This window comes from Dipteris shenzhenensis, chromosome 4 (assembly GCF_047967505.1).
Source record: "Dipteris shenzhenensis isolate YYH24624 ecotype China chromosome 4, Dip_SZ_1.0, whole genome shotgun sequence".
Classification (NCBI taxonomy): Eukaryota; Viridiplantae; Streptophyta; class Polypodiopsida; order Gleicheniales; family Dipteridaceae; genus Dipteris; species Dipteris shenzhenensis.
In genome coordinates this window covers 55,441,713-55,469,508 of record NC_141599.1, presented here as the reverse complement: position 1 = coordinate 55,469,508, position 27,796 = coordinate 55,441,713, and the positions used below count along the sequence as shown (strand labels likewise).

The 27,796-nt window shown below is 44.5% G+C and overlaps 1 protein-coding gene and 1 pseudogene across 4 annotated transcripts in view; both read left to right on the top strand.

Moving 5' to 3' along the window:
• LOC147903073 (kinesin-like protein KIN-UB) overlaps nucleotides 1–27,796 on the top strand; it is a 155,703-nt gene that overhangs the window by 98,923 nt on the left and 28,984 nt on the right. The gene's annotated exons all lie outside the window — the stretch shown is intronic.
• On the top strand, nucleotides 38–27,745 carry LOC147903074 (uncharacterized; annotated as a pseudogene).

Here is a 27,796-nt window from a genome sequence, read left to right as displayed (position 1 = left end):
CGCATTCCCACGCTTGGGAAAACGTCTCCATATTTCAATGGAACGTGTATCTCGACTTGTTCCCATGCAACTAGCCTTAAATCTTGCCTTGGAAGTTGGAGCTCGAAGTAGCTCCGTTAACATCGGGACAAACCCCGATGTTAAGCGTGATTGTAGGCTTCCCTTGAATCTCACTCCCTCTCAGCCAGTTTTCTGGTTAACCAGTGAAGAATTGGAGAAGACTCCTCGCCACCCTGCATTGCAAATCTTGGGAGGAGGCTATACCGGCTGATCAGGAGGTAGCAAAGAGTACACCCGGTATACCTGAGCGTGAACCAAGGAGGAAAGATCCAGACACGGGGGAACACTCTTGCGTTCAAAGTGGCGTCCAAGATGGCTTGACTTGCGAGAAAGCTGCTCAATACTCAAGGATGACGCGGGAATGCTCTCTAATGTGATTACATACGGAATTTCTCTAGCTTGCTCTCCCATGAAGTTTGGCACGCAAATCGAGGCGATTCACGTATTAATTGGCTGTACGGCTAATCTGTCACGCATCTCGAAGCAATCATTGCTGTTGTACGGACTGATTTATTATGCCACTAAATGGATGCTGGGTATACCTTGGCAGCACAAGAAGGGGGGTCTTTTGGATGCCTGAAACAAAACACTGACCTTGACTCACCAAGGAAAACCCATGTATTGGATGCAAAACTCAAAGGGGAGTCTATCCCGGTTGTATCGGCCTCGGCCATTTCTAATGTAATGAAAAAGCATCTTTCAGTGTATTAAATTTTTGCCTAGGACAAACAACCACCTGAAGAAAGCTCTAATTTTTCTAAGCTGGAAAAAGAGCGGACAGATTTTCTCTTTCAATGTAAAGATTGCTTTTCTGACTCCCTACCCTAGGTATTACCTCCATGCGAGCCCTTTGCTGTCCAATGTGATGCCGGTGGGAACATCATAGGAGGGCTTATGCAGGACGGGAGAGTGGTTGCATATGAGACCAGGGTGCTTGGTGATGCTGAAATGAATTTTGGGATCTATGAGAAAGAGATGGCAGCTGTCATACATGCTCTTTCTACCTTTTAGTGCTGATTTTTATGTGCAGACAAATCATCAATCCTTGAGGTACTTTCTCACTTAGAGAAAGCTGTCATAAAACACATGTGGTGGGCAAAGTTCCTTTCAATGTTTCATTTTCAGATTGTGCTTGTGCCTAGCAAGAAAAGTGTTGTTGTAGATGCACTTTCCAGGATGTCAAGTCGTCAACGATGTAGTGTCAAAGAAACTGCAAGTTTCAGCTGTCACAATTGCACACCACAGTAAACTTGATGCCATGAAGGATTAGTATGCCAATGATGATGACTTTGCAAGGATTTATGATCAGTTGGCTAAGGGCCAAAGACATGAGCACTATATGCTTAAGGATGGATTCTTGATGATGCATGGTAGACTTTGTGTCACAAAGCAGAGGTTTTGATGCAGAGTCATGTCCCACCATATGCAGGACATAGAGGCATTGAAGCCACAGTCAAAGGCGTGGAGCAGTTCTTCTACTAGCCAACTTTGAGGAAAGATGTTGATGCATATGTGAAGACATGCATCACTTGTCAAAAGGTGATATATGACGGGCAAAAGCCGGCTGGATTACTACAACCATTGCCTATTCTAGGTGGACCCTGGCAAAGCATTGCCATGGACTTTATTTTTTATCTACCTTGTAGACCGTCAGACGGTCATGATGGTATTTGGATCATAATTTGTAGATTCAGCAAATAGGCCCACTTTATTCCGGTTTGGAAGAAAGTTATATCAGATCAAACGGCGAGACTATTCATGTCTCATATTTCAAACATCACGGGATGCCTCAATCCATTGTCAGTGATCGAGACTCCCGTATGACCAGCCTTTTTCTGGAGAGGTCTCTTTGAGAACATGGGCACTACGCTGAATTTGAATCCTCTTTTTACCCACAATCAGAAAAGCAAATTCCACTGCCTTGGATCTTCTGAAATGCTATGTTTCAGACCAACAAACAAAATGGGAATTGTTTTTGCCACTAGTTGAGTTTGCCTACGACAATATAGTGCATTCTTCCATAGGGAATGTAGAAGAGTGTGGGATAGAAGAGATGCATCATGGCACAAAGAGCTCAAGTGAGGCAAAATCCATGTATTAGAATGAAGGAATATCCTCCATTTTATAGAAAGAGAGGATGGTGTAGGAACCTCCCCTATATTAGTGGCAATCAGCCCCTACATCAGTGGGACTGGCCTAAATCAAAGGAACCTCCAATGTGGGGGCCTTTGGCTTACACTTTTTTTTTTTTGTGAAACCAGTAACTATATTATTAACATGAGATCAATGTACATGACATTAGACTCCAACAGAGAGCTTAATGGAAGAACTCAAAAACAGTCAGAAAACACTTCAAGGCTAGTAGCATCCAAGTCCCTCGCAGCATAACTATCATATAAAGATTGCTTGAGGGACATTCTGAAGAAAGCATATGCCTGAGGAAACTGTTGTACCATCCTAGAATGCAATCTTTGTGTCCAAATAGTCCAAGGCAAATAAAATTGCACGTATGCCATAATGATAGACTGTACTATCCGAAGTCGAACATGTAGAGGCCAAGTGGACAAATGCCAGTATTCCAGCTGCTTGTTGATCTTTTGAAGCACCCATTTGAGCTGTTGTTGAGGGATAATATTCCAGCCAATGGGATACCCTCGATGCCTCACAAGAGTATGGGAAGGGAGGATGTGGCCTGGCCAGAGAAGTGCATGCCAATCAGCTTCTTTCAATGCTAGAAGATTCGATTTCTAAAAGTTAATATGCAGTCCAGCAGCTATGCCAAAATCATTCAGAGTATGCATCAAATGAGAGAGGTCACTTTGAGAATTCCTGGGCATGTCCTTTGGCTTACACACACACACACACACACACACACACACACACACTTTTTTTTTTTGTAAAACCAAGATACTTATATTATAAAACATTCATTTACATCCAGGCCGTGCTCAAAATAGAGCTACAGCCCTATCCATCAGAAACAGTAAAAGAAAAGTTGAATACAAGAAACATCCAAATCTTCCTCATGTAAGGCATCATATAAAGACTGCCTTAATGAGGCTCTGAAAAACTCATAAGGATGCTGAAGAGGAGAATTCAGATATGCTTGGATGCGCTGCAGCCAGAGGGTCCATAAGGCCCAGTATCTGATCCAGTGGAAGAAGAGAGAATACTGTGACAAAGAAGCTGATAGTTTGCCATACATCCAGAAACCTGTAGAACCTGTGTGCTGGAAATCTGAGAGATAAAAAACAGGAGATTCTATCTAGAAGGTCTCTGGAATATGAACAAAACCACAATAAATGCGGAATACTCTCCGATGCAAGGTGACATCTTGGACAGAGAGGTGAAGCTATTCGTCGTTTAGCCAATTTCACTCCCACTGGGAGAATACCAACAATACATCTCCATAGGAATAGTCTTTGCTTCAATGGCATTTTCAACTTCCATATCATTTGCAATCTTCCTTTCCACCAGGCTAATGATTTGTTCAGATGCCATAAAGAATTAGCATGATGGGCAATCCAAGGAGGAGGTAATATTAATCTATAAGCCTGTATAGATGTCAATGACTGCAAAGGCTTAGAAGAAATGCTTGGACTTGAAGACTGAAGGTGCCAATCTTGAAGCCTGTCACTGCCATTCAATGTCGGAATCGGAACCAGAGGAAGTAGGAGATCAGCAATAGCTTTCCAAATAGGTCTATGATGCATTGCCAGGTTGTATTGTCTACATGCTGCTGGAAAAAGGAGAATATTTCCTTGCATATCTACAACGTCATCAATGAACCGGATACCCATTTTCATAAGATTGTAAGCTCTGATGGGTTGTTGAACAGCAAGGGGAGAGGAAAACACAGCACTCCAATGAATACTCTCCAATCTGAGTGATGATGCTAGAGAAGCAGGATGAGGAGACCATTTGATGTGAGAGAGTACTTGCTTCCAATCCTGAATCAAGGAATTAGAAAATGGACAACCAGGGATTTTACCTTGAAATTTTCCAAGTACTACTTCCGATGGATCTACTATCCAATGTTCATAAGCATGTGTGCGCATCTGACCACACAAAATTGCTAGCATAATAGACCAAGGCTGCTCTTGTTGAAAGAATGTTTTGAGCATAGTGATCTTTCTTGCCAACACATGATATTTGATGTTTATTATATTCAAACCACCATGCATTCTGGGTGAGCAAAGCAAGTCCATTTTGAGCAACCGTAAAGCTTTTTTATGAAGCTTGGTTTTCCAAAAAATCTCCATGGCTTGAGACATAAAAGATGAGAGATCTCGAGATGACCAATGTAATAGAGGAAGGTAGAACTGGACATAAGCTGCTAGAACAATAGACTGGACAATTCGAAGCCGTACATGCAGAGGCCATGTGGAAATCTTCCAATATTGTAATTTGTCCTGAATTTTGTTGAACACCCACAACATTTGTTGCTTATTACTGATTTTCCAGCCAATAGGATAACCCAAATGTCTTACTATATTTTCCGGTTGAATAATCTGGCCTGGCCACAGAATAGCATGCCAATCACAAAGCTTGAGAGGCAAGAGTTTTGATCTCTGAAAATTAATTTTAAGACCAGCTGCCAACCCAAAATCTGAAAGGGTATCCATCAAGAGGCGAATCTCCAATGGACTGTTCTTTAGCATGAAGAATGAATCATCTGCATAGGCCTGCGCTATGAAGGGTCGTGAACCAGAAATCTGAAGCCCCTCTAGCTGTCCAGTATCAACCATGTGATCCATATAAAGAAGCAAAGGATGTGAAGCGATGGCATAAAGCAAGGCACTGAGAGGACATCCTTGTCGAACCGAACGTTCGAGAGTCCAAGACTCAGACAAATGTTTCCCTATAAAGCATTGTGCAGTAGAATTTGAATAAAGCCAATATATGACATTAGATAGCTTTGGCCCAAAACCAAGTTTTTGCATGATTTGAGAGACATAATCCCACTGTACTGTATCAAACGCCTTCGCCACATCCACCTGCATGACCAACACATCTTGATCTGAATATTTAGCATATTCCATTGCGATAAGAGTGTTAGTGATATTGTCATGTATGTGCCGTCTTGGAACAAAACCATATTGCCTGGGATGAAGTCCATCATGAAGGATATCCTTTATCCGATGTATCAACATTTTGGCAATCAGTTTGTATATCACCGGCATCAAAGTAATTGGTCTCCAGTCATCCCTAGTCTCACAAAGAATCTTTTTGGGCACAAGCTTAACCAGACCATGCTTCCAAGCTGAGGGAAGATGTTGGTGCTGCCATGCTGCATTAATAAACTGCAGAATTGGACCCTTCATTTCTGGCCAAAAGGCTTCGAAAAATTCAACCGTCAGACCATCCCAGCCAAGGGATTTATGTTTACCCAAATGCTTAAGGGCTTCATCCAATTCATCATCTGAAAAAGACATTTCCAGCATTGAGGCTTTTTGCGGGGAGACAATGGGAGAAACAAGCTCAGTAAATCTGTTACGAGCCAATGCGACCTAAGGTGCAGAAGAAGATGGCTGAGAATAAAGGAGCTGAAAATGATCCAGACATTGTTTTTCAAGCTGAGAGAGAGACTGGGTCCAGAGACCATCTGATTTCCTTACCCTCATGATAGATTGGCTTTGTCTGTGTGCATGTAAGTTCCGGAAAAAAGATTTAGAGGAACAGCCCTTATCTAGCATAGGTTTAACTCTGGCCCTAATCTGCCATTTAGACAGCTTGCGTTTGTCATTGGCATCAATTATAGAGGAAGCACAAGATAATAATTGCTGCTCAGAATCAGATAGAGATCTTTGATGACTAATCTGTACAAGATACTGCTTGTATGATTTTGCCCACCACTGGATATGCTGTCTGGTTTCTGCCAAGTACCATCTTCCATATTCCTTGATGACATTTAGAATACGATGTATGAAAGAGATCCAAGCAAATTCCAGATCCTCCTGAGCATGGAATAGCAATGGCCTGCAAGCCAGTCTGATCATATGCTGAAATTTTTCGTGAGAAAGATAGAATTGATTAACCTGTAAATTTCTGACTGAAGAGAGCTGCAAGTCATCCAGAGGCATACCAAAAGAAAGGGTGAGCCAAAGTGGAGTGTGATCAGATAATTGTTGTGAATAATCAGTCCACATCTGACATGTATATTCATCATATTGCTGAGCATGAATGAGATAAAATCTATCAAGCCTGGCCCAATAATCTGTAAAAGCATTATGATGATATGTAAATCCCATAACTGAAGGATGAGTTGCTGTCCATAAATTTGCAAATCGAAGTGATGATGTCATGTGTTCCCATTGCTGGATTTCAGAGGGCAGCATATGTGATTTATGCGTGGTCAGTGAGGAGAATTGTTGAAATCACCACAAAGTAGAGCATTAGAGGACCAAGGATATTGCTTTATGGAGTTCCACATTTGAGCTCTGGAAGCTGAATTTTGAGAGGCATACAAAGATCCTATTTCAAAAATCTCTCCATTGATCATACATTGGATAATCATCCATCGTCCACCTAGATCATTATATGCTATCAAGGGTTGCAGATCATGTCTGGCTAAAATGCACAGCCCAGAGAATTGTTCCGATCCTGAATAGAATATATCATATCCTGAAAAAAACCCATGCTGTCCAGCAAAAAGATGCTGATTATGCTCTTGGAGACATACAACATCCGGATGAGTTGTATTTATATAATGCCAGAGAAGCCTCCATTTATTCTGGTTGTAGAGGCCCTGTATATTATAGGAAAAACATTTAAGAGAAGCACGCATGAAAATATATACAAGAGAATGATCGGTCCTCCAAAAGAGCGGGAGGCCTCAAGCCTCTGCCATTGCCACAGGGTCTTGCTGACCCTCAGCTTCCAATTCCCTGATAATATCATCTTCTTCACAAAGGGGAAGACCCTTCTTGACTGCATTGACCCAAGCCTTTGAGATGGGGCTGCTTGAAGAGGTAGAAGATTGTCCTGGAGAAGGAGCAGAGGCATCCCAATTACGAGATTGGAGAGGTCTTTGTTTGAGAGGCACCGTCTTCTTTGCAGTCTGCCATCCCTCATGAGATGATGAAATATTTTCTCCTAACTTGCTTTTGCCTTTATCCTTATTTTGAGCTGAATTGGCCTGGCTCCCTGTATGAACTGAAGGCTTTGCTCCTTTAGCTTCAATCTTTTCCACATATGTCTTCTGACCTCCTTTATTAGATGGCAGAGGAATAGCAGCTGGAGGAGGTGGATGAAGGATAGAAGGACACTCCGAAGCAAGATGCCCAAATTTGTGACAAGAAAAACAAGCTCCAGCAAAAATGCCCCATTTTAAGGTGAAATATTTCTTGCCCAAATTAACACCCTCAATCTCAACTGCAATAGAAGAAGGGGTCGGTCTATCAGTATCCCATAAGATGCAAAAACGATTTTTATTACCTGTTGGACGAGGGGGACATATCACTTGTCCCAATGTCATAGCTAAACCTGGAAGCTCTGTTCTCATATAATCTGGAAAATCAACCACTTCAACCCATACAGGGCAATGATGCTTGATGAGGTTCTGATAGTCCTTATTGGGGGACCAGGGCATGATATGCACCATCTGGCGACCAAAAAATAAAGGGGACATTTCCAGCATCTTTTGTTTTGTCAAAGCATCCAAAAGATGAACTTCATAAAATCCTCGGGAGGCGAAATAGACTCCTTCTACAAAGCATCCACCTAGGAGAGAATTCACCCATTGTCCCACATCATTAGCAGAGGGAATTTTGCCTGGGAAAAAGATGATAACTGCAGTTTCTTCAAAGGTTGCACAAGAGATGGCAGCTTCATTTTGTAAGTGAGTTCCGGAGCAGGTTGAATCCATTCCCTTCTGCTTTGTTGAAAATCATCATTCAGCATATCAAACACATAGGAAGCATCTTCAGAAGAAGGAGCTATGGGGGAAGAGGCTTCCCTTAATTGTCTTTTGGGTTCAGGAGAGAGGGCTCTCTTGACATAGTACTTGTTTGCTTCTGCCATGGAGGCTAAGGGATTGAACAGATATCAAACAGGGAGAATCGGACAGGGCACAAAGAAAGGCTGGCAGGCTGTACGGACGCTGGGATGAAGCACTGTACGGACGCAACGAAGAAACTGACAGAAACTGTACGGACAGGTTGAGAGATTGCAGGAAAGGAGACAAGCTGTACGGGATCACTGACAGGCTGTACGGGACAATAGACAGTCTGTACGAAAGAGTTAACGACTGTATGGAATGATTAAACGGGAAAAGTACGGACGGACTGTATGGACTTTGGGAAGGAAGACTGCAGGTAAGAACTGTCGTGCAGGGTTGAATGGAGCCGCGATGGTAAGGTAACCTGATGCAAAAGCCGTACGGGAACTGTACGACGGCCGTACGATGGTACGGACAAAAAGACGGGCGCCAAACAATGACGGACGACGCTGATCAGCAAGCACTCAGACCCTCACGATCGACGCTCTCCTGAGCACACACACACACACACACACACACACACACACACACACGTGACTCCCCTAGATGCACACATGCACCATAGAGCAAGCCCTTGACCATACTTATCCCAACAGGGAAATCACCCTTTGAAATAATAGAGGGTGAAAGAAAGGTGCCTCCCATTTTGCACTTGAAAGAAAAGATCTTTGAAGTAGATCGGTACGTGGAAATTTTGGATGCAGCCTATAAGAAGGTGAAGGAAGCCCCCTACGAAAGCTAGGAAAAGAAGAAGCGAGCAGCCAATCGTCACCGGCGTGTCTAAGGGTACATCTGCTCCATAAAAGAATTGGCCCACTATAGCTTCAAGTTGTGGGCTTCTTCTAAACTTTGAGCTATGTGGGTAGCCACATTGGCAACACATAAGGCTACCACATGGACACCACATTTGTTGCCACGTGGGCAGTGTTGGAAATTAAGAGGTCACCTCCCCATTTGTAACCCCCATATGAGGAGAGCATGGGGGGGGTGAACTTGGGTTTTGGGAGATGGCCACATTGGTAGCATCATGGCTACCATGGGAGCAGGGATCAATTAAAGAAAAGAGTGAACAAGGGGCTATACCACATCAACAGTAGCAAGATTGTCATGTAGAGAGCACTTCTAGGGACATAGTTAGAGATCTAGAGGTAGACAAGATGGCTACATTATATGGAGCTAGTGGAGAGAGCAGATGGCAAGCCCTTATGGCATAGATCTATCCTAGAAGAGGCTAATCTAACTAGCAACAGCAAAGCAATATGACCACGGTGAATGGCGCCTTCATGGAGAGGTGTGTAGGTAGGCTAAGGCCTGCAAGAAGGCCTTGGGACATGGTGCAAATGTTGTAGCAGATGCATACACAGGCACATGGCTTGGCATGCAAAAGAGTAGGTATCACCCAAGCACATGATCATGCGTCAAGGGTCTTCATGTCGCATAGTCACGCTTTGCCAACTATTGGGGTTTGTCAATGTCCTGCCTTAAGGCACACTTGTGATCCTATGTGTGTGCTAGAGGGGCAGTTAGGTGTGTTAGGTGGAGCTAGATGCTTCTAGAGGATAGGGGAGAGATTCTAGGAGCTTGGTGGCCTTTGGTATGAGGTCATCTATGATGTCAGTATGGATGTAGAGGTAGCCTACATATGGCCGTCATTTCTCTTCATTCTTAGAGACAGTTCTTCATTTGTATCCATCTTCTTGTCTCCATTTTGCTCAGCTTGCTCTTTTCCAACATGGTATCAGAGCAGTACCAGCCTCCTTGAGCCCGATCCCACCACCTCATGATCATCTTCTCCTCTCTCCCGTTGCTCACTCTCACTCTTTGCATCGTCTTTTGCTCATCATGCCTCGCGACCCTCAGCTATGGCGTCTCCCCCCTCCTCTTCCTCCTCCTCCTCCTTGCCTTTCGGAGGCCTCTTCGGGAAAAAGCAGCAGCAACAACCACAAGACCAACTCCCTTAAGCTTCTCCCTACCTCGACATCGCTGTTCCATTTCCCGATGCTCTCCTAGCAGACACTTTCTTAGCCGGTCGAGAATTGAAATGCTGCTACAAGGCGTCTGTCGATGGCTTCAGTGCCGCAACATTTCACGAGAAATGTGACTTTAAGGGTCCTTGCGTGATCGTGGGCATCATTGAGAAGGGAGTCAGGTTTGGAGCCTTTAATCCAGAGGGTTACAGAAGTACGGACGACTACTATGACACATTTGAGGCATTCCTTTTCTACTAGGCTGCCGACGACGGATCGGACCCAGTGATGTTAAAAAAAAGTGGGAGGCAGTGGAGCTGCGTTATTCGATTATGCTAGAGGAGGCCCTCAGTTTGGGGCAGACGGGTTGCTGATAGGACCACCGCTAGCACCGGTGATGGGTGGCTTCTCTGGTCCTGATACGAATTTGGGAGTGCGTATACTTACGGAAGGGAAGTCGAGATTAGGACTGTCGTATGCCAAGAGGGAAGATGGAAAGGACTCGATCTTTGGAGACGACAGCAATCTAAACCATGATCTTCAGCTTCTCAAAACTCTCATCATATTAGCTTGGCTTGCTAGTAAAGCTGCCCATGTGGTAAGACCTTGCCTTGACATGGATATTTTGCTTTGCTACAAGAAGAGGCTTCTTGTCAAGCCCACATCATCCAGGAGATGATGAGTATGTTTTTTGAGCTCCACTTATATCTCCCCTAGTTGTGAAGGTACTCTGCCTAAACAGTCCTCCAAAATGATTGTAATAAACTGTGAGTTCTTTGTCCTCACCTCTGGTCACCTATGATGTAGACCATGTGAGTATGTGTTGTCCCCTTGGTACCTCTTGCAGACATTTTGTTTGTACATGCAAGGGAGATAACCATTGGGGGGGGTTGTGTTCCCCACTCTGTATACCTTACACCCATGGGAACCCTTGCTAGCTTGAGATCCTAGCCATTGATAGATCCATGACCACCATGAGATGGCATGTGACACCTTGCGCTAGCTGTATCCTTGACATAGCTTGAGGCAGTCCCTTGAGGGGGGGTTTGTTGGGGTTTGTCAATGTCCTGCCTCTCCATAGGCACACTTGTGATCCTATGTGTGTGCTAGAGGGACAGTTAGGTGTGTTAGGTGGAGCTAGATGCTTTTAGAGGATAGGGGAGAGATTCTAGGAGCTTGGTGGCCTTTGGTATGAGGTCATCTATGATGTCAGTATGTATGTAGAGGTAGCCTACATATGGCCCTCATTTCTCTTCATTCTTAGAGACAGTTCTTCATTTGTGTCCATCTTCTTGTCTCCATTTTGCTCAGCTTGCTCTTTTCCAACACCAACCTCTGCAGACCTGACTCATAGGTGGCATAGATGTTTCATCCGACGGTGCCTTGTCAGATACAGGGTGGTTGCAGGCAGTGCACATGGAGTAGTTACAATGCACCGTGTTACGCTCTAGCCGAGGTAGCATGACCTCGGAAGAATCAGTCGACATTTCTCTTAAATGATCTATGTTTGTAATATATCTGTTTGTGCTTCATGTAAATGATTGGGAGGGAATTAATGTCAAGGTCCTAGGTGAGGGCTGATAGCACCAAACTAGGTGGATCTAAGGCTAAGGGCCTAATGCAAGCAATGTGCCTAGGGGCAAAGGGAATCAAATGTATCCCAAGAGAGGGGTGAAAAGATGCATTAGGAAATGACATGTGGCATCTAGATCCATCTAGGGAGATGGGGCTTGTTGGAGTTGGTGAGAAAAGGAGAATGTACCTTCACGTGAATTGTTGGATTTCGATTTCTTTGTGAGCTCTCACGCTTGAGCAAGGTTGGCTGGGAGGATATTCTGTGGTGCTGCTCGCGTGATCTGTAGTAGTAGGAAGCTTGTAATATTTGGTATCAGAGCCTACAAGTTGAACGAGGGGATTGTGTTGGAAGAGAACGAGCTGGCAGAAAGCAGCGTAATCTGAAGCGATCGTGTCAAAGAGTGACGAATTGATATTCGGTGGTCCTCCCGCACTGGCTATCAGGATTTGCTGTGTGTTAGGTGATTGGTCATGGGCTTAACAGTGGCTCGTATTATGGGGAGGCCTTCGATGCGATACGTGGAGGGGCAACGCGTAGGCAGAGATTACAGAGGATCTGGGAGCCTGCGAAAATAGGCGATAGACTGACGATACAGCCAAGTTCTAGGCTTACAAGCTGTCGCAGGAGCGCAGGGGGTTGAACGACGTGGGTGTCTTCAGTCTGGATGATGTGCGATCCTTTTGGAAGGAATAGAGCCTATCGTTTCGTTGTGAATTAGCTGGGAATACGTGGCGGCTAGTACGGGCAGCGTCGTGACTGATCTGCAGAAATGGATCGACGGCGCCTTCCGTCACCTGCCTACGGGAACTTATGCTCCTGCAACAAGTTTTAAGCCACGCAAAATTTTTTTCCCGATCACATAGATAGCCATAGGCTGAGACAGACTCCAAACAAAGAGCAACGCTTTGGCAAAAGAAGCAAAAGGTCGTATCGTCTGCTATCAGGGAGTTACGTGGAGGCTGCAGGCTTCGGGACATCTACACTACGTGAGGACTCCAGGGGTATCAAATCGTGTAGCAGGAGCGATCAACTAGGGAGCTTTCTTTGACATTCGTCAATTCTGTCTTTTTTTTCTTCCCCGACCTTAGTTTTTGTTGATGCTCCGCTTGTGTGAAGTGGTTCTCGTGAATGTTTAGTCTGCATGAAGGTTCGATGCCATAGCAGGGTACATAGCAGACTTGGGATTTTTTTTGACTTCTTCAAATTCCTGTGGGCAATCTGGGAGATTATGCTTGTGCATACGCCTTTGTGATAAAGTTAGTTTGATGCAGGAATTTCCCTAGTATAGGGAAAGTGGTTTGGGGTATATTGTGATATATGCTTGTGTCAAATGCCTAGTTAGGGTGAATCTGGGATTGCAGGTATTCCCTAGTGTAGGGAATTGTGTCAGAGTGCGAGTACCCTGAATTTTGTCAGTTTGTATGTACAGTGTTCTAGCGGTGTTTAAAAAAAAATAAAAAATAAAAAAATCAAAACACCCATTGACCTGAATGGAAGCAGAAGAAGGAGCTTCCAGAATGGACCCTGTAGAGTCAGGAGTCCGGCCGACTCAGCAGGTGTCGCGCCCAGTAGTTCACACCTTATTTGGCAGGATTGCATTACTTGAGGATGCCTTGCAGCAGTTATTAGCGCAACAGTTACAGGCAAATGCAGTTCCTAAACACAAGTACAAAGTACTTGTATCTAGGCCTAGGACTAAGTGTCCTAGGTGTCACATAGGACTAAGTGTCCTATGTGGCATAGAAGGCACTAACACTATAAGTGCCTACACTTATGCCTACAAGGCACATACCATGGCCTATAGGGCATCACTAGAACCACCAAAAGATGGCCTACAAACCCCCCTCCATGGGATGGGCTGAAGTACTCTGGAAACGTCTCAGAATACTTGGTAGTTTCTGGTCAAGGTGGCACATGTTCATCCAAAAGGATATAGCCACCTATGAATGTACAAGGAATGTCAGATCATGTAACAAAGGGAACCAAGTGTAAAGCCTATCGGAAGACTTCGAACTTGGGATGAGTAAGTGCCTTTGTAAACATATCTGCGATGTTGTCCTCTGTGGGAAGATAGGACAACTCTATGTCTCCTGCTGACAACCGCTCCCGAACATAATGATAGTGAACTCAATATGCTTGGTACGTGCATGAAACACTGGGTTACGCGCAATGGCCAAAGCACTCTGGCTGTCAGTGTAGACAATAGTGGAGGATGTCTGGCAAATACCAAGATCTGTAAGTAATTGTCGAAGCCAAACACACTCTACTGTAGCGGTGAAGGCTGCCCTGTACTCAGCCTCACAACTAGACGTGGCAACTGTCGGTTGCTTCTTGCTGAGCCAAGAAATACATGAATTGCCAAGCAAAAAACAATTGCCAGTATGTGACACTCTGGTGTCGGAACATCCTGCCCAGTCACTATCCGTGTAAGCATGCATGGTAAGTGAACCCTGATCACCATAGAAGAGGGCTAAATCCTGAGTGCCTCTGAGATATCTGAAGACTCTCTTCACTGCCTGCCAATGCTGTGAACTGGGCATGTGCATGAATCTGCTGAGCTGAGATACTGCATACTGCAAGTCAGGTCTGGTGTGACATAACTAAATAAGGCATCCAACAGCGTGCTGATAAAGAGTGATATCACATGGTGCGCTCCCATCATGAGCTGAGAATTTGAAGCCAGGGTCCACTGGAGTAGAGATTGGCTTGCAATCCTCAAACTGAAAACAATCAAGGAGTTGTCCAATATACTTGGACTGAGATATCATGATACCCCCCTCAACATGAGCACACTTAATGTCCAAATAATAATGGAGCTGTCCCATGTCTGACATATCAAAAATCTGCTGCAAATCAGCCTTGAAAGCTGCAATTTGCTGAGTATCTGGGCCCGTGATGAGCATATCATCCACATATAAAATCAGCACTAAAAAATCAGATCCACTCCCACGGAAATAAAGCACGGAAATAAAGAGTGGGTTCTGTGGGACTATTCTGAAAACCAAGGGATAGTAAGTGTGCATGAATTTTGGCATACCATACCCTGGGTGCCTGCTTCAAACCGTAAAGAGCTTTTCTAAGCCGGCATACCTTATTTTCAGAATTAACAACCTCAAATCCAGGAGGTTGTGTAACATAGACTTCTTCCTGCAAATCCCCATGAAGAAAAGCAGTCTTGATGTCAAGTTGTGCACTTGCCAATGATGATGGGCTGCAATGGCAATGACACATCGAATGGTAGTAATCCTGGATGTGGGAGCAAATGTCTCCTCAAAGTCAATGCCTTGTTGTTGGGCATACCCTTTTGCAACAAGACGGGCTTTGTATCGATCTATGCTGCCATCAGATTTCCTTTTTAATTTGTAAACCCACCGCGTTCCAATGGCATGCTTGCCAGGTGGGAGATCTACTAATTCCCAAGTGTCATTTTTGGCAATAGATTGTAACTCAGCTTTCATTGCATCAATCCACTCTTTGCTGTCAAAAGCATCTTTATGGCACAAAGGCTCTTCATTGCAAGCTGTAGCAAGGAGTGCAAACTCAAGAAAGTGACCATGCTGTCTATTTCCTGATCTTGTCCGGGCAGCAAAAGGCTGATCTTGTTTGCTGTCCCTCAATGTATTCAGAAGCCATCTGGGAACTTGCCTTTGCTGTCTATTAACAGCTCTTTCTTCAATGACTGCATCATGAGTAATGGGATCATTTTGTGCCGGAAGAGAAACCTGCAAATCAGCATGAGGTTGAGGCTGATTATTGCTTTGTGGAGGGCCTGCAGGAGGCGCATGTTGCTGCTCAAAATCCTCTTCTGATGATGGTAGAGGTAACCAAGATTCAAAGGCATCAAACATGTCAATATCTGGCTTTGCTTTGCAGTCACAAGAGGAGAAGCTGAATGTTCAGCAAAGATCACATCTCTACTGACAATAATCTTCCCAGTATTTGGTTGATATAACCGATACCCTCTGCTCTCCTGGCTGTAACCAATGAAATATGCATTTGATTGCCTTGTCATCAAGCTTATGTCTCAGCTGAGATGGTACATGAACATATGCAAGAGACCCAAAAACTTTCATGTGTGAAAGTGAAGGCTTCCTGCCTTTCCATGCTTCATAAGGTGTAATAGTCTTTAATGCCCGTGTAGGTGATCTATTCAGCACATAGTTGGCACACATTACTGCATCAAGCCAAAATTTATTGGGCAAAGACTTGGCCTTAAGCATGCATCTGGCCATCTCCTTTGTGGACCTGTTTTTCCTTTCAGAAACAGGATTCTGCTGAGGAGTGTAAGGAGTAGTGCATGAGTGAATAATGCCCCGTGAGGATAGAAATGCATCAAACTCCTTTGACATATACTCACCCCCCCTGTGTTGAGGGTGACAAGCTTGCATCCTGATTCATTCTCAACCATATTCAGCCATCTGTGAAAGCATAAGAAAACTTCAGATTTGGCCTTTGAAGGATATACCCAGCAATACCTTGTGAAATCATCAATGAGAGTCATGAAATACTTGTATCCTCCCATGGCATTTGTCCTCATTGGGCCACAGACATCACTGTGTACTAGCTGCAATTTCCTTTGTGAGAGTTTTAGACAATTCTTTTGAAAAGGAAATCGATGCATCTTACCCAAAAGACAACCTTCACACACATGTTTAGTAACTGTGTGAGTCTGAGGTACATCATTTGCCATTTGCTGTGAATGTAGCTTTGCAAGAGCTCTATAATTGAGATGGCCCATTCTCTCATGCCAAAGATGAGTTTCAGCAAGCTGTGAATCTGAAATGGCCAATGCTTCAATAGAAAGTGCAGCTGAATGATGATCAAGGTGATAAAGCCCTTTTTGAAAAGTGCCAGGAGAACTATGGCATTGTCATCACGAAGATCATATACTAGGCATTTGTAGCCATCAAAAATTACTCTGAAACCTGAAGTAGCAATTGCTGAAATTGAAATCAAGTTGACTTCAATGCCAGGCACAAAAAGAACATTTGTCAGAGTGACAGGATGGCTGGAAATGGATGTGAGCTGCACATCTCCAACTCCTCTTACAGCATATGAAGCATTATTGGCACATGTAACAGTCCCCCCTCGAGGTGCATTAGTTAGAGAATGAAACAACTGTCTGCAAGATGTGACATGCTTGGAAGCACCACTATCAAAGTACCAGGACTGAGCATCATTAGCAGTAAAGAGTGCATCAGCTTTGGAGGGATCAAATGAGCAATGGACAGCCCATGCCCAATCATCCTGAAGAGCATGTGCATGTGAAGCATCTGCTGGCTCATGGGATTCAATGGCATGTGAGGCATTAACTGTCAATCCTGCTTTCTTTTTCTCCGAAGCAATGCGCTTCCTGCATTCTGAAATGTCATGTCCAGGCTTGCGACAATAGTTGCATCTTTTCTTTTTTCCTTTATCTGCTGTATTTTTAGATGCATGGGAGGAATTGCAGCTGCTATGCGTAGAGGAATTGCAGCTGCTATGCGTAGATTTTGGCTTGCCCATAGGCTTGGAAGCCTTGCCTCTTCCTGTTTGCTGTGAAGCAAATGCATGATCAGGAATAATGGCTTGTCTGTTAGCTCTACTTTGCTCTTCCTGCAAAAGCAAAGTAACTAGCTGATCAAAAGAATAGTGGTCTGGATTACCCATGGCCACTAATCGAAGGGCTGTAGCAAATCCTTGATATGTATCTGGTAGTCCATTCAATGTAGTGCTGACAAGCTGTGAATTTGGCACCACCTCATCAATGTTGGCAAGCTGTTCCATGAGGTCCTTGACCTTTGTCAAATATGCATCCATTGGCTCACCTTCATTCATATTCACTTCCTGTAATTGCCTTCTCAAATATGCAACACGAGCTTCATTGCGAATCTGATATAGAGAAGCCAATTTATCCCAAGCATCCTTTGCTGTCTTGCAGAACCGGATGTGTGGAATAATGATTCTCTTGCATGATAAAGCAATGAAGGAATGTGCATTTGCATCTCTGGCATCCCATCTTGACTGTTCTTGAGTTGGAAGAGTAGCAGCAGGAGTGCTAGAGGAAGAGGCATCAGAAGGAGTACCACCTGCAGAAGGTGCAGCAGTAGAACCAACCACTATCGCATTGGCTGGCCTCAGATCAGCCCCAGAAACAATATTCCACAAATGCTTTGCAACAAGAATATGTTTCATGAGATAAGACCACATCGGATAGTTGGTGCCATCCAACTTATCATCTTCACGAACAACTCCAAATAAATCTTGATTGTTCCCAGCCATAGCAACTGTGATAACCTGTAAAAGACCTGAAAACCCAAAAGCCTCAAGGCTATCACTGCAAAAAAGCTGGCTGTCCCAAAAATGACAGCAAATATCTGCAAATCTATGACCCAAATCAAAGGGCAAATGCAGATTTGACCCAAATGTGACTGTGACAGGCAATGTTCACTGCAAAAACAGCAAATATTGAGGACAAATAGGCCAAAAAGAGGGCAAATTCAGAAAAGCCCCAAATTTTGCTGAAATTTTGCAAATGTGACCCAATCTATGCAAATCTGACTCAATGTCCTGCAAATGTAAGTGAATCTCCTGCAATCTGACCCAATGTACTGCAATCTGATGCAAAAACAGCAAATTTGGCAAAAGCCCCAAATTTATTTAGGGCAAATAGGCCAAAAAGAGGGCAAATGTGTGAAAGCCCCAAATTTTGCAATGTCTTGCAAAAGCCTCAAATCTGTAGATGACTGCAGTGAGACCAAGGACCTTGTACAGCGAAGGTACGAAATGGCGTACGGTACAGTACGACGTACGGATGGAGTACAGCACAGCGTACGGTCGCAGGTATGCTCACGTACGGTACAGTACGATGGCGGATGTACTGCGTAGAGTATGAGTACGATGTAGGTCTTCTCACGTACGGTACAGTACGACGGCGCACTGTAGGTATGGCGTACGGCGAACTGCTCACCGTACGTACGGCGAACTACCACTGAAGGTAAGTGATGACGCAGAGTACGGAAGGTACTGCGCAATGTACGACTGCAGAGTACGGCGAAGAGTACAGATGTACGGCGATGACGCAAAAGGTACGGGTGATGCAGGTCTGCTCACGTATGGATTGTGGCAGTACGGTACAGCACTGAAGGTACTAGTGATTGGGGGCTGAGGAGAGCTTGAGAGCTAGAAGCAAAACCTGCTCTGATACCACTGTAGGTACGAAACGAAGAGAGAGAGAGAGAGTGCAGGTATTGGACGAAGTCGATGTAGAAGTCACGTCAAAAGATTTAGATAAGGTTCCTAAACACAAGTACAAAGTACTTGTATCTAGGCCTAGGACTAAGTATCCTAGGTGTCACATAGGACTAAGTGTCCTATGTGTCACATAGGACTAAGTGTCCTATGTGGCACAGAAGGCACTAACACTATAAGTACCTACACTTATGCCTACAAGGCACATACCATGGCCTATAGGGCATCACTAGAACCACCAAAAGATGGCCTACACTTACCTCCTGACGAAGCATCCCGAGCTTGGGATCAATATAGAAACCTTCGTCAGAGAAATTTGTCAGTGGCAGAATACACTGATAAGTTTCGAGAGAGCGTAATGAAGATTGATGAACCCCTACCTCAATCAATCCAAGTGAAAGATTTCATATTTGGATTGAATGATCGGATTAAAATGGAAGTTCGAGCTAAGTATGCGAACACGTTGGATGATGCAATAGGCATAGCCCTAAACTATGAAGATGCCGAGGGCAGCTGGCCAAGTGGGTTTGCGTAGGTTGGAGCCCAGTATGGGTACGAGAAGAAATCTGGGTTTACGAAGAAGTGGATTAGTAAAGGGAGTGGTTCTCAGCCGAGTGGTCAAGCCAAGCAGGCGAAACCAGCTGAAACTCCTAAATCAAGTACCACCATTGGAGTGAAGAGGAAAGTAACACCAATGGCAGCACGGGCTTGGTCTAAGTCTCCCTTAAACCCAGAGCAAAGAGAAAAAGCGAGGAGAGAAGGCTTGTGTTTTGGTTGCCTTTAGCCTCATCAGTGGAAGGATTGTCCACGAAATAAGGATCGTCGGATGGCTGAGATGGTAGTCTCAGAATGCGACGTGGAAATGGAGGGAAGTCCAAGAGCGGAACAGATGCAGATTTAGCTAGCAGGATCTTCTCAGAGGTCAGTACCTTGTTTGTTATGTGTGTCTATTGCTAAGCTAGTAACGGGTGCACCTGATAACATCCTATCTAGGCCCGCAGCAATGGGGTATACAGCCTTTAATGATACGAAGTTAATTAAGATGAAAGGGCAAGTGGCCAATCATGATGTCATTGTGTTTGACTCGGTGTCAACTCACAATGTAATTAACTCCAAGCTCATGAAGAGGCTGAAGTTAAAGACTAGCCCATCTGACTATGCGTATACAGTCAGGATGGCAGATGGAAGTTCAACTGAAGTATGGGACCAAAGGGTTACCCAGTTGGAGCTTCGTATTCAGGACTATGCTGAGAAGCTTGATTTTGAAATGACTAAGCTTGTTTATGCAGATATAGCCCTGGGTATGGCATGGCATTCTAGGAAGAATCCAGCCATTGATTGGAAAAAGCACGTATATCAATTCAAGATGAATGATGTGCTTTATGTCTTATGAGGTGAGAAAGATGTATCTCGGGGACCGTTGGTTTCCGTAATGGAAATCCGAAAAGCTCAAGAAGAGTTTTTATTTCTTTGTACAGCATCGATAGAGCCGGTTAATGATTCTTCGGCTAGCACTGATGTTGCGCAAAGTGGTGAGATGGCCAAGCTGGCTAATCTTATAGCAGAGGAGTTCTCTGAATGTTTAGGGATGAGTTACCTTATGGGTTACCTCCAGAGTAGAATGTTCATCATAAGATTGAACTTATTTCGGGGGTAGAACCTGTAAATAGACCTCCCTATAGAATGAGTTTTACTGAAGAGACGGAGGTGCGTAGACAATTGGAAGAATACCTCAAGTTGGGACAGATTCAACCAAGTTTCTTACCTTTTTCTTCACCAATGATATAATAGAAGAAAAAGGATGATACGTTTCGCCTCTGTATAGATTACAGAGCATTGAATAATATCACTGTTAAGCATGGGTATCCGATGGCTCCGATTGATGATTTGCTAGATGCATTACATGGAGCCGTGATTTTTAGCAAGATAGATCTTAAGTGTGGCTACCATCAGATCCGGATTAGAGCCGAGGATGTGCATAAAACCGCTTTCAGAAGCAGGTTTGGTCATTATGAGTTTTTGGTAATGCCCTTCGGAGTTACCAATGCTCCAGCTACATTCGTCATGCTTATGAACGATTTACTACGTCCGTATATCGAAAAGTTTGTAGTACATTTTATTGACGATATTCTAGTGTTCAGTAAAAGTATTACTGAGCATCGTGCGACGTGAACACTTAAGAATAGTATTCAGTACTTTGAGGAAAGCGAGTCTTTTTGTAAATAAAAATTAAATTTTTGTGTGGTTAGGCTTGAATATTTAGGATTCATAATTACTCCAGAGGGGATAGAAATGGATCCAAAGAAAGTGGCTGTAATATTGACTTGGCCAATCCCTCAGAGTCTGACCGCTTTTTGCGATCATTCTTGGGATTTGTCCAATTTTATCGAAGGCATATCAAAGGATATTCCGAAATAGTATCGCCATTGACTGATCTGACCTCAGATAAGTAACTTTTACATGGGGATAGAATCAACAAGAAAGTTTTAACACCATGAAACAAGCTGTGGTCACAGGACCAGTGTTAAAAATAGTTGATCCCCAGAAACCGTTATTCCTGGAAACCGATGCAAGTGGCATTGCGGTAGGAGCAGTTCTCCTTCAAGAGGGAAGGCCAGTAGCCTTTGAAAGCAAGAAGCTTTCTCCCTCTCAAAGGAATTGGCCAACTCATGAATTGGAGTTGTATGCTGTTATCCATGCTTTGAAAACATGGAGGCATTATTTGTATGGTTCAGAGTTTTATGTGGATGTAGATCATGATACTCTGAAACATTTTTGTAAACAACCTGACTTGAGGGGCCGCCAAGCTAGGTGGGCAGAGCTCATGCAGGAGTTTTATTTGACGATTCGGTACCGAAGAGGGAAGGATAATAAGGTTGCTGATGGGTTGTCTTGCATTATGCACAATATGAGTTTTACGGTATTAGAGAGTGCTCTAATGACCGAGATTAGAGAAACTAAAAAGGTGGACGAGTTTGTCCAGAGCTTATGGCCTGAAGCTCATGTGTTTAGACCCAGGGAAGAAAAGGATGACCTGGCATCCAGAAAAGGCCAAACATATGCAAGATATACCATAAGGGATGGTATGCTGAAAAGAAATGACAAGGTTGTAGTACCTAGTCAGAATGAGATCTCAGGCAGAGAGTCATTCGACAGTGCCATAATAGCCCATGTGCGGGACATCCAGGAGTCGAGAAGACATATGATCTTGTGAAGCGGGATTTCTTTTGACCAAAGATAAAAAAGCATATTCATGAATATGTGACACGGTGTTTTTCGTGTCAGGTAAGCAAGGCCGAGCGGGTGAAGCCACCCGGACTTTTACAGCCCTTGGAGATACCACTAAGTGGGAGAGCATTTCCATGGACTTTATTGTGGGGCTGCCTACGACACAAGGTGGATATGATTCTATCCTTGTGGTGGTTGATCGTCTAACCAAGATGGCTCACTTCATTCCGACTAGAGAGTCTGTTAGTGCCCCACAAGTGGCGGATTTGTTTATTAGACATATATTTCGTCTGCATGGATTGCCTAGATCCATAGTGTCAGACAGAGATGTCAGATTTACCGGTCATTTTTGGACAACGGTATTTGAGACACTAAGAAATGAGTTGGGAATGAGTAGTGGGGATCATCTTGAAACGGATGGTCAAACGGAGAGAGTCAACCAGATTTTAGAGGATATGCTGAGGGCATATGTATCATTGAGGCAACATACGTGGGACAAGTGGTTGCCATTGTTAGAGTTTGCCTACAATGATAGAAAACATTCCTCTACGGAGTTTAGTCCGTTTGAATTGAATTATGGTTATAGACCAGCAAATCCAACTACAGTTGGAATACCTCAGAGAGTGCCTAGTGCCGCGAACTTTGTGGTTCAGATGCGGGAGATGCTAGTACTTGCGAGAGCTAATATCCGCCAGGCTATGGATAGAGCCAAGGCGTATGTGGATGAAAACCGGTCTATAAGAGAGTTTAAGGAAGGAGAAAAAGTTTTTCTCAGAGTTCCTTCGCACTCGAAGTCGTTAACTTCAGGAGAGTGTACTAAGTTATCACCTCGATACTGTGGGCCGTGGTTAATTCTAAAGAGAATAGGCAAGGTAGCCTATAAATTAGAATTGCCACAGGGTTGCAAGGTGCACCCATTTTTCATGTTTCTCGTTTAAAGAAATTTTTGCATACTGGTGACTCACTAATGGAAGGTGTGGTTTTGTTTCAGGAGATAGAGGATAATGCAAGGCGCAAACCAACAAGAATCCTGGACGGAGGAACAATATGCAAGTGCGAAATCGGAAGATACCCATGGTGTTGGTTGCATGGCATGGTTAGCCTCTATCAGAAGCTACCTGGGAATCCGTATACCAGTTGTGAAGAGTATTCCCAGACTTTATCATCAAGGACGCTGATGTCTCAAGAGGGAAGGAATGTTACGCTCTAGCCGAGGTAGCATGACCTCGGAAGAATTAGTCGACATTTCCCTTAAAGGATCTATGTTTGTAATATATCTGTTTGCGCTTCATGTAAATGATCGGGAGGGAATTAATCTCAAGGTCCTAGGTGAGGGCTGATAGCACCAGACTAGGTGGATCTAAGGCTAAGGACCTAATGCAAGCAATGTGCCTAGGAGCAAAGGGAATCAAATGTATCCCAAGAGAGGGGTGAAAAGATGCATTAGGAAAGGCCCTATGATGATGACATGTGGCCTCTAGATCCATCTAGGGAGATGGGGCTTGTTGGAGTTAGTGAGAGAAGGAGAATGTACCTTCACGTGAATTGTTGGATTTCGATTTCTCTGTGAGCTCTCACGCTTTAGCAAGGTTGGCTGGGAGGATATTCTGTGGTGCTGCTCCCGTGATCTGTAGTAGAAGGAAGCTTGTAATACACCGACTCGGCACATGTTGGCCGTTGCTGGAGACATGAAGAGACTGAGCTGTGGGATGGCTAACGATGAGGGGACAACCAATAGGAGAGAGGGAGGGGATTCCCCATCCGAAAGGTGAGGGTGAAGAGGGGGATGGGGATTCATTCAGCATTATACGTGGTTTGAGAGTGAGAAGGAGAGAGGCTAGAGGTACGACATGTTGCAATGTTATGGTGTATTGCTACCGTGGATGAGTGATCTCTGATCTCTGCTTCAGAGAGACTGGTGTATGAGGATCCCTTCATTCTTGCTTGTGCTATGCTCTTGTCTACTGCTTTCTCCGTCATCTGTCATTAGTGTTATTCCTTCCTATCTCATTTTTGGGTTTGTTCTTCCTGTTCCCGCACTCCACACTCAGCACTCTTCTTGTTCCAGTACTCAACACTCCATAGCACCTTCGACTAGTGTTGTGTCATAGGTTCACGCATCACGTAGTGTAGTGTAGTCGACATAGAGTTGTGTCATAGGTCTATGCATCGCCCACTTCACGCTCCTCACATCAGTGGCCTTAGGCCTCCGATAACACCTCCAAACAACCTCCCCCACAAATAGTTTATGGCGATCATGATGGGACATTGCTGGTGTTGAGTAGCAAGAGTGAAGTGGCATTTGAGGGTCCTAGAGGGGAGAGTTCTTATGTCGAGTAGTTCTGATACCCTTGAAGGAGCTAGTGAGAGAACTAGGAGGTACTTGAAGAGAGTTGAGAGAAGACTTCCTGCCGACCAGACTCGATACAAAAAGCATTATGTGAGACGGAAGTTTGCGAAGTCCTCAGGGCGAGCACAAAGTAACTTCATTGAAACTTTCATCGATCTAGACCAACAAGATCCCTAGTGGTCAGATTGGGACTCTCGAGAAGAGGAAGTACAAAGCGGAGAGCAGGTGAAGGAGGAAAGTACAAAGGACGAGGGCTTCTCAGGAGCTCTTCAAGGTCAAGACAGCACCTCTTCTCCTCTTGCAACGATGTCTTCATCAACAGCCACTTCAATGGAGTAGTGCCTCCTTCAGCACCGGACTTGACGTCCAGTGATCAAGCTACTATTTCGTCTATTATGCATAACCCCGCTCCGTCGAGTCTAGTTTCTACATCCATGACGCATGTGGGCTCTCACCATTAAGGTTAGTAGGAATCCATTTCTGTTCTACTTTTCTTTTCCAATAAGATACCATTTCCTAATCTATCTCTCTCATATGCTTGCATTGGTCCAAGTTCCAAGTGACCAGTTTGGAACCATTAGTTTTAGGTTGATCAGACCCAAAACTTACAAAATAGGCCTAACTTACAAGATCAAGATCACCAGATCTTGCTTGAGTACTCATTCTAGACCACGAAGTCTAATTGTGGATCCGTCCATAGTCATGCGTCCATGACTTACCAATTACTTGAGATCTCTCTAAGGTCACCAAACCTTACTAAGCACTTACATATCCACCACCTATGGCCATATATGGCACCCTCTTGCTTGGGAAGAGCCCAAGTACTACCTTGGCTCATCAACCCAACCTAAGAGAATGACTTAACCATCTCTAGTACTCCAACTTCAAGACTCTTGGCACCATGGATGTTTTTCAAGCCCAACTTTCCCAACATCTCTGTACGATACCATTGTGTACATTTCCAAGGTAATAATTGTGCATGTGATCAATTCTTGATTTTATTTCTAGTGTATGATCCTACATGCAAATGCATTTATTACTTCATTATCCTACATGCAAATGCATTATTAATTCATTCTTTGTCCTAAATGCTCATCTTGAGTTTAAGTAGGTCAATCGTTTGACCCTTGTCATCACCATGCAATTGTGTATTCCATTTTGACAAGTCAATTTTGTAGCCTTCATTCGAGTCTCCTCCACTTGCCTCACTACAAGATTTCTTGAGGGAGGCAGTGAAGATGGAACGGTCACAGTTAAGTTTTGCCTCATCGCCGACTTCGACCACCCAGCCTTTGAGAGAGGAGGGATCATCGGCATGGCAGCAACTCAAGAAGGAATTAGAAGAAATCAAAGAAGGTCTGAAAGACAAAACAAGGGTGGATGGATAATCATCCTATGAGGCTCAGATTAGAAGTGGTCTTTGATGTACAGAATGCAAGGGTTCTGGCCATGGTCAGTGGGAGTGTCCCTCTAAGCGCAAGGTACCTACTTCTACCTTCTTTTGTATATTTTGTGAAATCCATGGACATGATGCTTCCGAGTGTAGGTATCTAAAAGGGTTAAGGAAGCTTCTACCAGAGTATTCTTCAAGGGAATCCCTAGTGGTTGCAATCAACATAGCTACACTTGTAGCTTCTAGCCCACAGCACTTGTACCTCCTGCTCCTGGAAAAGCATCTCAGCCACCTTCCCCTCCTATCATTCCACCCCCATTGCTTCCTAATCCCCCTTTGCTTCAAGCCCCTGCACCCAATCCGGTTGGGGCACCATACATTTATCCTCAGCCCTATTATGCACCGTACCAACCACCTACTCTCGGAGGTGGGTATGGACCATACTATCAACGAGGTCGACGGTCTGGTTTTCGAGGAGGCCGGGGAGGCGTTGGTAGAGGGACCAACCTTAGAAGACCTATCATGTGTTATCAATGCGGAGAGTATGGGCACTACCAAGATGATTGTTCACAGCCGTTTGGAGGACCCTCTTGCACACAGTGCAACACAAATGATCACTACAGTAGAGACTGTCCCAATACCAGAAGTGAACTAGCATCCGAAGTCAACACGGTTGATGTGGTAGTGGGGGGGGAGGGCGACACACCCCATTTGATTGGTGCAGTGTTGGGAGTGGTGACAAGGTCACAAACAAAGGATGGCGATGGTATGCATGACTTTGTCTCAACACCACCGGCCTCATCACTGACTAGTATCAACTCCGTCCCTGGCAATGCATCCCCTCCGAAGTCACCCCCTCCTTCTAGGTTAAGGTCATCTCCTCCCTCCGGGATAGACAATGGGCCAAGGAATACATCTCCCTCGTCCGAATACATCTCCCTCGTCCTCTCTTGTAAGTCGATCAGAAAAACCACCAAAGTCCTCACACCCATCAAGGCCCGTCAATAGCTCCAAAAGTGGCAGACCTTCAGGCGACCAATCTATGCCTTCAAGGTATCAGGCGGTGGTCAAGAGCGTCATCAATGATCTTCAAACTAGTAGTTCCGAGGAGGAGGGAAGCACACTTGAGTTTCCTTCCCGAAAGTTCAGAATAGTGCAGTTTGCAAAGGAGGTGACAACCCTAGGACATAACAAGGGTACGGAGGAGCAAACAAGGCCTTCCAATATTCTCCAAGAAAGAGGGCCATTGAGACATGGTATGGAACAAGCAAAGGGAAGTAGGTGATAGAAGAAACATTACATGAGTCACGGGCTGGACATTTGAGACATGGTGACTCTCCACCTCACGTGAGCTTTGACCCTTGGACATAATTTAGGAGAATGGGGTTACAAAAGGCAACTACCCAGCCCTACTCCTTGATCCAAGACTTGATGGAATTCAGGCCCAACATTACCCTACGTCAACTTTGTTTGTTGTCTCCACAAATCAATGACCAGATTCCTGAACCACATGCCAGGGGGTCGACACAAGGGACCTGTTCAACGCGGGCCTGCACTAGAGACTGGACCGGTTGAGGACGGAGATCACTACTCGGCTTATGCCGCTCTAACATGTGAACAAAGTCCTAGGCTCACTGTGGATATTAATGGCGTGGAGCTGAAGGATGTCTTGTTGGATGGGGGTGCAGCCGTGAAGATCATGCCCAAAGGTACACTACAACGACTGGGTTTGAAGTTGATCAATGACGTCTCTTTCCAAGTCCACACGGCTGATCAACGCAGAGTGAAGCCTATGGGGGCAATCAAGGGTGTTGATATGAAGATTGGTGGTGTGACATTCTTGTCCAACTTAAGTGTTTTGGACATGATCGAGGATGAACAAACCTACCCTTTACTTCTTGGTCGACCATGGTTGCGGTCAGCAAAGGCCATTCAAGATTGATCCATAGATGAAGTTTGGTTGCCCTAAGGATCCACATCCCTTGAAATAGAT